General features: G+C 43.6%; 1 pseudogene; it reads left to right on the forward strand.

The window, feature by feature from the left end:
* The window catches only part of LOC133923115 (transcription initiation factor IIE subunit alpha-like), a 44,190-nt pseudogene extending 38,424 nt beyond the window's left edge, over positions 1-5,766 (forward strand).
* Positions 5,767-10,149: the final 4,383 nt, after the last annotated feature.

Here is a 10,149-nt window from a genome sequence, read left to right on the forward strand (position 1 = left end):
ACAAGGCTGGCTAGGACTTCGCTATCCACCTTGGACTGCCCGATCCAATACATCTTCGGGCGAGAAGATCGGACCTTCGGTGCCATTTGGCTCAAAGAGGGTGACTCGAACAACAAATTACGCGAAGAGCTAAAAACCGGGGCTTCCTCCGAGAGGCTCGAAAAAACTCAGGAGGCTTCGTATGAGAGCGACAACTTCAGCAAAGGCGCGGTAAAAAATATTGACAGTGGCGTGATATTTATAGTGTAGGGCGATGGCAGTTAGAACTGCCCGTGTCGAAAATTGAACTGGCGGGAAAAACTATGCTTCAATGTACATCAAGAGCATTAAATGCAGGCAGTTACTAAGGAACCTTTTGGCAGTTACCAAGGAGCCGTCTGGTAACCTATGACAAAAAATAAAAAAAGACACAATAATAGTAATAATTTTCAACGACATGCATTTGCTCCATTAGACTTCGACAGGCTGAAGGGGGCGGCGTTGAGACTGAAAGTGCATCTAGCCCCTATGTGTGGTTTTGATAATTAATGACAATACCTATGGACTAACAATGGTGTTGAGTTTGTTAGTAGGTTGTTCCATAGGTGATGCATGGATGAGAGATATGCATGAGCTCTAGGTGAATGGAGAGAATGAAAATGCATCAAGATTAATGAGCTCTAGGTGATGCTCGGGTAAGTGATGACAATGCCTATGGACTAACAATCATATTGAGAATTGCTATTAGGTTATTCCATAGGAGATGCATAAATGATGAAGCATGGATTCTTTGAGAAATGCCATGAGTTCAAAGAATTGCATCAAAAGTCATTGAGATTCTAGTGATGCTCATAAGAAGAAGAAGAAGCTCAATAAGAGTGGCAATAAGCTTGAAGGCTAAGTTACTTGTGGAGGTCAAGTAACTAAAGGTATGACTTGTCAATAGAGTTCTATGGAGTAACTCGTGTGCTATGTGTTTAAGAATGAGTGGGGTTAGGTTCTATATGAAGATTGATAATATGCATGAAGGCTAATAAGTTACTTGTGGAGATCAAGTAACTTAAGGTATAAATGTTGTCATTTAGGTTTTATGGATTAACCCATGTGCTTTGTGCTTGAGAGTGAGTTAGGGTTAAGATCCATAAGAAGGCATAAGTTGAATTGAAATTATATATGCCAAGAGTGAAGAACAAGAGTGGACTCCATATATGAAAAAGTGAATTCTCTGAAGATGTCAAATACAAAGTGGTTTTCTATGGCAAGACGGTGAAGGGCAAGCAAGACTCGGCTGCGATGGACCATCCGGTGGTGAAGGGCAAGCAAATGGCTTGGCGTCGAAGGACCAAGGCGATGGTGAAGAGCGAGTGAAGCTTCGCGCCAATGGACCGTGCAAGGCTATGAGAAGCTATGAGTGATTCGCATCAATCACATGAGGAATCAAAAATAGATGGAGTGAATATTTTATGGAAGTTTGCAACCCTCAGAGGTTTGAAAGTAAAAAGCGGTACTTGAAAGGTTTCAAAAGGCTCAAATTGGTTCAAATGTGTTTTATCTTTGAAATTGAGTCTAGGTATGCCGCACTATTAAGAGGGATGCAACATGAGCTAATTGTCGTGTCTCAGTGCTCAAGAGTTTCCAACCAAACCCAAAGTGAGAGTTTCTTGTGAAGAGTCCGGAGCAGAAAGTGTGGAAGTGTCCAAAATAGGTTTTGGAGTGTTCCTAGTTTGATCCTATGTGTTTTAGGTCATAAATTTAGTTGGGATGTGTAGCCCTCTGAATAAGCTTTCCATAGAGTCCAAAATCGTCGAAATCGGACTCCGGGATCAAAAGTTATCGCCGTTTTTCGGAGGTTAGCTGTGCTGTACTCGGAGACTCCGGTGAAGACCGGATTCTTCGGGACCTGGAATGGCTGGAGACTCCGGTGAAGTCCGGATACTCCGGTACCTGGAATGGCCGGAGACTCCGGGAAGTCTCCGGGGCTGTTTTCTATGTTAAGCGCCGATCGGAGACTCCGGTGTAGGCTGGATACTCCGGTAAAAGTCCAGAAAAGAGCCTAACGGCTAGTTCTGACACGTTCTGTGACCGTTCTGACGCCGTTTTTGGAATTGAGACCGGATACTCCGGTATTCACCGGATACTCCGGAGTAGGTGTGTCAGAACAGTAACGGCTAGTTCTTTGGAGTGGGCTATTTATACCTCACTCACCCCATCCTTTGGGGCTGCTGCAAGGGGCACGAAAGAACACATTTTTAGAGCCAAAAGAACCTCTCCCACTCCATTCTAGTGTGTGATTTGAGAAGAAAAGTGAGTTGGGTTGAGAGATTGGAAGATTGAGTGCAAGTGAGCTAAATCCAATCTTGAGCACTTGAGTTCTTGACAAGAAGTTCTCGAAGCATTTGTTACTCTTGAAGGTGAAGCCTCCTAGCCGGTTAGGTGTCGCCGATGAGCTCCCGTGCTTGTGGTGAGCCGCGGGAAAGTTTGTGAAGGGCTCGATTTCGCCTCCGCAAGGGAAGAAATCAAGAGTGGATCGAGGAAAGCGGTTGAAAGAGACCCGGCTCGTTGGAGCTTCCTCAACGGAGACGTAGGATTCACAGTGGTGAATCCGAACTTCGGGAAACAAATCTTGTGTCTCCTCTCTTGTTTCTTTAATTTTGAGTTCTTGTTCAAATCTTTGTGCATATTGCTCGATCTACTTGTTTGTGTGTATTTGAGTGTAGGTTCTCCGTGGATCTACTTGGAATTATCTCCGGGAACACACGACATCACTTGGTTTGAGCTAGAACTCTCTACCCATCCTTTATATTCAGTTTCGGGCTCAGTTCTGTACAGAATCCGGATAATCCGGACTTTACCGGAGATTCCAGACCTGTACAACCCGGAGACTCCGGTATTCACCGGAGAACAGTAATTTCAGTCATATGAACAGTATTTTTGGCCTTTTTCAATTTAAGTTTTATTGCATATCTCTTGCTAGAGTTGAATAGTTTTAGTCACCTTAGGATTGTAACCACACTTATTTAGGGTGATTGTGCACTAGTTGAGCCTAGCATATTTAGGTTTTTTCACTTGTGAAAAATTCGTTAATTTATATTCCGCTGCAAGTTTAGACCAACGGTAAAAAGGGACGAATTTTTGTAAAACGCCTATTCACCCCCCCTCTAGGCGACATCATTGTCCTTTCAGAGACATCTTGAAGACTACAGGTTCGGCCTATCGAAGATAAACCTTACCAGTAGGGGGCTACTATTGGGGATGATCTCCCGCCCCCCTCTTCGGAGGGTACCACGAAGTCTACTAGAAATATTGCATGCTTGTCATTGCAGTTTTGTTTCAGGGACTTCATCTGCAAGCGGCGAAGATCACGAAGCGCCGTCGGTCGAAGGGTGTAGGCTCGCCCGCATCTTCGATCTCCCGTACCAGCGAAGACGAGGGCGATCTTCGACCGACGGGTGAAGTCCATGCCCGCGGTCCTAAGCGATCGCGGCGGGCGAAGATACGAGCTTACCTTCGCTCGAGGGACGAAGGCCATCTGACGGACATCCGAGTGGAGAAGGTTTCAGTACATCTTCGGAGGCAGAGATCGCTGCGGGACAGTGGGTCCGTTTTCGGTCGTTCGGGGTAGGGTTGTAATTATGTAATTATGCTCATTTGTACCATAATGCCTCCGGATATTTCAAGAATGTAGCAGGTGAGGGGGTAGGATTTGTAAACCGTACCTGTGGTGGCCAAGTACGGGCTATAAATAGGGCCACACTGTACTCGGAAAGGGCATCGAAAGACTGTTCCACCTCTAACACATGTTATTCTGAGGGCCCTTCAATATCCCTGTATCCGAAGGCCTACTTTGTCTGGGATTTCGGTCCCAACACTTAGGAGTTAGGAATCTGAGATTTGTTCTGTATATTGTTTTTCTAATTGTTTATATTTGTACCACTTTAGGAGTAATTGACGCCATTGGTTGCACAAGTTGACAGAGTGAAGAATCTGCCTGCACCTGAGTTTGGGAGTCTACAATCATGGGAAAGAGCAAATATTGGTGCTTTTGCAAATGGTTACCCTGGTGCAGTTGATTCATCTTGGAACTCACAACGGCAGTATGGTACGCCAATGCCATGCATTGGAGACCCAAAGTTAAGACTGTCATATAGCTTTTGAGTGCTACTGGATCTTCTTAGTTGAGTAATATGCACAGCCATAATTAAGTTTGATCTCAAATCCTTCTGGATATCCCAATAAACTTCTCAATCATGTTAGTCCATCCTCATCTGCACTGAAATCTAATGTTGTTTCCCCTACTATCAACCAAAATGAGAAAAACTCTTCGAATCCAATCAGAAGTTTTCACATCTTAACAGAGGTGTTATATTTTTTTGAGTAAATTTCATAAAACACCGAGTTTTATGGTCCAAGTGTCACAAAACCCCAACTATTTGGCATGTGCCACTTAACCCCAGGTTTTATGGTCTATTTGTTTCGCAAAACCACACCCTCAACCAAATCACTTGGATTATAAAAAATGGATCCCCCTTGCATCCTTAGGTGGCGCTCATGTTTGCTTCTGACTCCGCATTCCTATTCCACGTTGTGCTGAGTGTGGCTCGCACGAGAGACTTTGGTGCACAAGCCGCCGCCTTGATGGTCGTGGCCCCTCTCTTCTCCTCTCGATCGTGGCTCACTCGGCTCCAATAGTTCAATGCACACCCTTACGTTTGAGTGCATAAGATCGCCACCTAAGCCTGCAAGACAGACCCATATGTCATAATCCTAGTGATTTGGTTGAGGTGTGATTTTGTGAACAAGTAGAATAAAAAAACCTGGGGTTAAGTGGCACGTGCAAAAAAACCTGGGTTATGTGACACTTGGACCATAAAACCTGGGGCTTTGTAAAATTTACTCTTTTTTCTGAAAAAATATTTGTTCCTTTTGTTAAAACGATGTTACAATGTCTCCATCAAAATTTCCTCACTAGTGCATATATACAACAACAAAGCTTTTTAGTTCAAAGCAGGTGGGGTAGGTTAGAGATGAAATCCAACAAGATCCACCAATAAAGATGATGAAAGTAAGAAAATGCATTAGTGATAGTAAATATAGTAATAATATGCATATATTTAACATAAAGTCGTACGCACGTACTAGTTTGTGTAACTTATAGTCATTTTACTTACTTTCCAGACTACCTTTGCTTGATCAGTCAAGTATTTGTTTCGTTTTTCAGGTTGAAATTGAATTTGCATCTGGTAAAAAGGGTACAGATTTGAAAGTCATGCCTCCGTGGATGATTAGAGATGGCATGAATCTTACAAAGGAACAAAGAGGATAGAACAGTAGCACATTGAAGCTGGATGAAAAATCAGAAGTAGCACATTGAAGCTGGATGAAAAATCAGAAGCCAAGGATGACAAAAATCAGGACTCAAAAGATGAGAAGAGTATACAGGTCAGCTTGGGAATGAACATAAACATGATTCGGCAGTTAAACTGATGTACTGTTATGGAATGTTTTATATTTGTTCTTTTTTATCGTGTAGGATGAATACATAAAGGCTTATTACGAGGCATTGAGGAAAGTGCAGGAAGAGGAAGATGCAAAAAGGAGAATGCAGCAGGAAGGCGAGACATTTGTCTCAGATTCTCAATCTGAACGCCAGGTGGGCAAGAAATACAAACGGAAGGATGAGGGTATTGAATGGGAAGAGGAGCAACCTGCAGGTATCTATGGCTTATTTATTTTTCTTAGCTTCAATCATTTGATTTATTTGTAGATGAAGGTTTGTATGGATGGTAAATCGAATCTACTTCTATATTTTCCATCCTATCTTCAAACTATACCTGAATTAGTGTGTAACAAAGGGCAAATTGGTTATACGTTGGGAAATCCAGGTATTTGAAGAGTTAGAACATGGTACTCCCACCAATTCCAAAAATAAGTCCAACTAGCTTCTTTGACTTTTCTTCAAGTAGAAATCCCACCTATATATTCGAGCCAGTTTTTCTTCTTCTCTTCCTATTATAACATTGCTTAAATGCTGATCTAATCAATAGACAAACCATGTTTTCTCATAGCTTCTTATCTCTTCTCCCAACCATGTCTCCCTGTGACATCAAGCATCTTTTACCTTTAACTATAATAATTATTGAAGGGTCCCAAGGTCATTTCATCAGCTACCCTAATTATGTCGTTCTAAAAGCGTTTATCTTTGAAATCCGAGTATTTTTATGTCTTTAAGATGACACTGTTCAGATGTTATCTAATTCCATGACTTGGCTTTAGGAATGCCATAATTACTTGTGAGAATTTTTTTTGCCTTGCTTTGGAATTTTTGTCACATTAATCATTTGTTTTAGTTTAGGAACAATAAAATATAAAGACATTTTAAAGGTCCCGTGCTTAAGAAAACTATTTCTAAACTTCCTATAGACATCTGAATAACATTCAACCGGCTTGGTGATGTAGCAGTATTGGTTTTTATCTTGGCATGTATTTATATGGATAATTGGACATTCAAATTTTCAGATTTTGGCTAGCCGCGCTAGCAGGCCAGGGCAGCCTCGTGTGTGTGGGCGCGATGGGTGAACGAAGCGGCGAAGGCGGGAAATGGTGGTGAGCTCGCCGGAATCACGTTCCTGTCAAAATTCCGTCACGATATGCTAACGCTGTTCACCTATGTGCTACGGGGAACTTGGCTAGGGGTTCGCTAATGGCAAGCCGTGATCGGAGTAGCGCCAGACGGCGGCTGAAGAAGGTGGCGGCGGCGCATAATACTCGAGCAGCACCTTCCATGTTCTATGCACGATCTACCTGCAAGGAAAAAGAGCCCAGAGCTCCTAGGCTACACAGCATGATGGTCGGACCACACCCAGAGAGCATACACATGCCAGCGGCAACCATGGCACAGCGACAGAGGGAAAAAACACACTGTTGTACGTGTTCACGCGAAGAGAAAGCACTAGGACAGCGGCATTCTAGCTAGGAGGTTGTGTGAGGGGACGGGGATGCTTATTGAGATCAAAAATGGCAAGAAGCTAGACGGACGTCAGTGATGCGACGGAGTGGTGGAAGCGGAGTTGCTTGCCTTTCGGCCCAAGCGTGCTCCTGTCGGGCTTCTGGGCGATGAAGGGTAGCACAAGGACAATGGTGACCTCCTGGTGCTCCTCGGTAGCTCATGGGGACAAAACGATGACGACAAGGTTGCAGCGGCGAGGAATGGCGGCGCAGCAGTGCTATGGTTGCGGCTAGGTGAGGAAACAACGAAATGGAGGCCGGGCTGCCCTATTTATAAAGGGGGAGGGATGAGTAGAGAGGTAGTGTGACGCGCTATGTTGTCTACGGTGAACAAAATGCGCTATGCTATCTACGTCAGGCGCTCGGGCGGCATGCTATGAGGGCAGAGAGAGGGGAGAGAGCAAGAGCGCGGGCAAGTTGCCGGCGCATTCAATGCGGGGAGGCGATGATATTTCCCCAAGGGGATGGCGCACAGTATGACGGCGGTGCACTGGAGGAGGGAGACGGCTCGGGTGGGCGAGTAGGCGGTTGGGTGTCACGTAGACGGATACACGCGTGTGGGCGCGCGGTGGACTTACATCGGCCAGGCTGTGCAACACGATTGCTGGGCCGAGTGAGGCGCGTCGATGGGCCGAGCGCGGTGAGAAAATGGAGAAGGGGAAGCCAGGCCGGTGGGCTGGTTTGTGAGGCCACGCAAGGAGAGAGGGAGGAAAGATTAGGCTTAGGGAGAAAAAGAAAAAGGGAAAAAAGAAAAGGGTTTTGAGACATATTTAAAAGAGAGATTTGAATTTGGATTTGAGTCGGTTCTTAACATAAATTCAAATAGGGATATTTGAATTATGAGATGGGAGTAAAGCTCTGAGATTTGGAAGATGATCAGAATAAAGAAGATTTGAATTCAAATTAGATTTGAGCTGAATGAAATCTGAAAATAGATTTGAAATAAATCTCCACTTAAAGAACCATAAAAAACAATAAACCAAATGTATACGAATCAATTAATGCACAAAGAAGTTTAGAAATTAAGGTAGTGCATTTTGGAATCCTTAGCCAATTTAATATATATAAATATATGCATACTAGTGTGTGTATATATATATATATATATATTCTTGATTTAATTAATTACAATTTTTTTAATTTAGAGTAAAATTTGCTATTAATTAATATACTAAAATTCATAATGTTATACCTAGCGTCCAGAGTCTTGTATAGGGTAGATCTAGATTTAGAGTAGCTTTTAGTGTGTGTCCCAGATAGGTGTTCCCGCTCTCAATCGTTGTTCCCTCACTGCCGCAGTTGTCGTCGTCGGTCATCCGATGTCGGAGGTGGTGAGGTAGCAAATAAAATAAATCCTCTTTCTCGGCTAGATCAGTCACTACGTGAAAAATAGATAAAGTAGACACTACATAAGTGACGGGTCATACGATCCGTCACTTATAATAAAACTAACGGGTCGTAGTTGTGACCTGTCACTAATGCCAGTCATTGGTGACAGGTGAAAACTTGATCCGTCACTAATGGACTCATCACTCACAGGTCATCGTAGGCTAGTCATCAATGATGGATTAAATTTTGACCCATCACTAATGACTAACTCTTCGGTGACGGGTCTCATAGGCCTGTCATAAGTGACGGGTCAAGTTATGACCCGTTACTAATGATGTTATTCAGAAATATAGAAAATAATCCAAACATTGCCAAAAAATTTATTTTTATTTTATTTCTTTTATTTTTTTTCTCACTTCAGAAGCACTAGAATATGAACTATTGTACATTTCTACTCAAATTTGATGTAAGGGGTAACAGTTATGGACACAAATGCTCGTTACGAAAATGGTGCAGAAACTTTTGAAAGCGAGAATTCAATCTTCCAAGCCGTTTTAGGCCTTGAAAAATTCGCCGAACTCGACAAAGTGAGGGAGAAATGAATGTAACTTTTTTTTTAGATGTCTGTAAAATAAAAAAACGTCAAAATCGAAGTCCGTATGCAAAAGTTATGTCTATTTGACTGAAGGCACTCTAAGTCAACTGGTTTTTATGTCTATTGTAAAATTAACAATGGTGATGGGTCATAACTGAAGTGACGGGTTATAGTTGTGATCCGTCACTTATTACCCTCGGCAAAATAGCTAAAATGATCTTTTATCCGAGTCCTTTCAGGACGCACGCGAGGTTGAGGTGGTTAGGTAGCTACGCGCGTGAGGGGCCGTCGCGAGTTCGATTTCACGGAACGCATATTCTAAAAACAGCCTGAAAAATAGGTAGAGATGCGTGACGAGTGGTGATAGACCTGAGTTGGATTAACTTAGGTGAAAAATAATTTTTTTGACTTTTTTGCGTCCAAAAAGCGTGAAAACCGTATATCAGTCATAAACAAGTTATAAGCGCCACCAATGACATTAATAAGTGACAGGACAAGTTTTGATCTGTCACCAATAACCTTATTAGTGACGGATCCACTTATTATATGTCATCAGTGACACGTTCGAAATGACGGATGCAAGACCTATTATTCATGACGGTTATGACCCGTCACCTTTATCAATTTTTCATATAGTGAGTGGATCCAGCCATCCAACGCTCACCGGCGCCACCTCCTTCTCTGGGTCGCCGGAGGGAGTCTTGTGGCCCACCTCAGCTCCGCCCGGCCGCTGAGCACAAGATCTTCACCCAGCGACCAAGTGCCTTGACCAATGTTACAGTTCTTGCCGTGCGCCACCGAGCAGAGAGCCGTCCACCCGGGTGTCATCGCTGCTGCCCACTTACCCTCCGGCGCCTTCTTCATCACCATCTTCAGAGCGTCGGAGATGCGGTTCGTCATCGGCAGGACGCACCCATTTCAACCTCTGCAGCAGTTGCATGCGCGGCCCTGTCACCCGGACGCCTTCGGCGTTAGTCACCGGCACTCCACTCACCGACAACGGAGAGGACCACCTCAGCTTTCTGGGAGTTGACGCGTGCGCAGGTTCATCGTTGGTGTCTCCATGGATATCAGCAATGTTTGTACACGTGTTGTATGTCCTAGTCTGGATAGGCCTTGTGTCGTTTTTCACCTTGCAAGATGTCCATGTACTTGTGCTCTTGTTTAATATAGCTCTGCTTTTTATCAAAAAAAATTATGTAACACAAAATGCATGTACATGCTGCCTGGATCAGATTACA

This window comes from Phragmites australis, chromosome 6 (assembly GCF_958298935.1).
Source record: "Phragmites australis chromosome 6, lpPhrAust1.1, whole genome shotgun sequence".
Lineage (NCBI taxonomy): Eukaryota > Viridiplantae > Streptophyta > Magnoliopsida > Poales > Poaceae > Phragmites > Phragmites australis.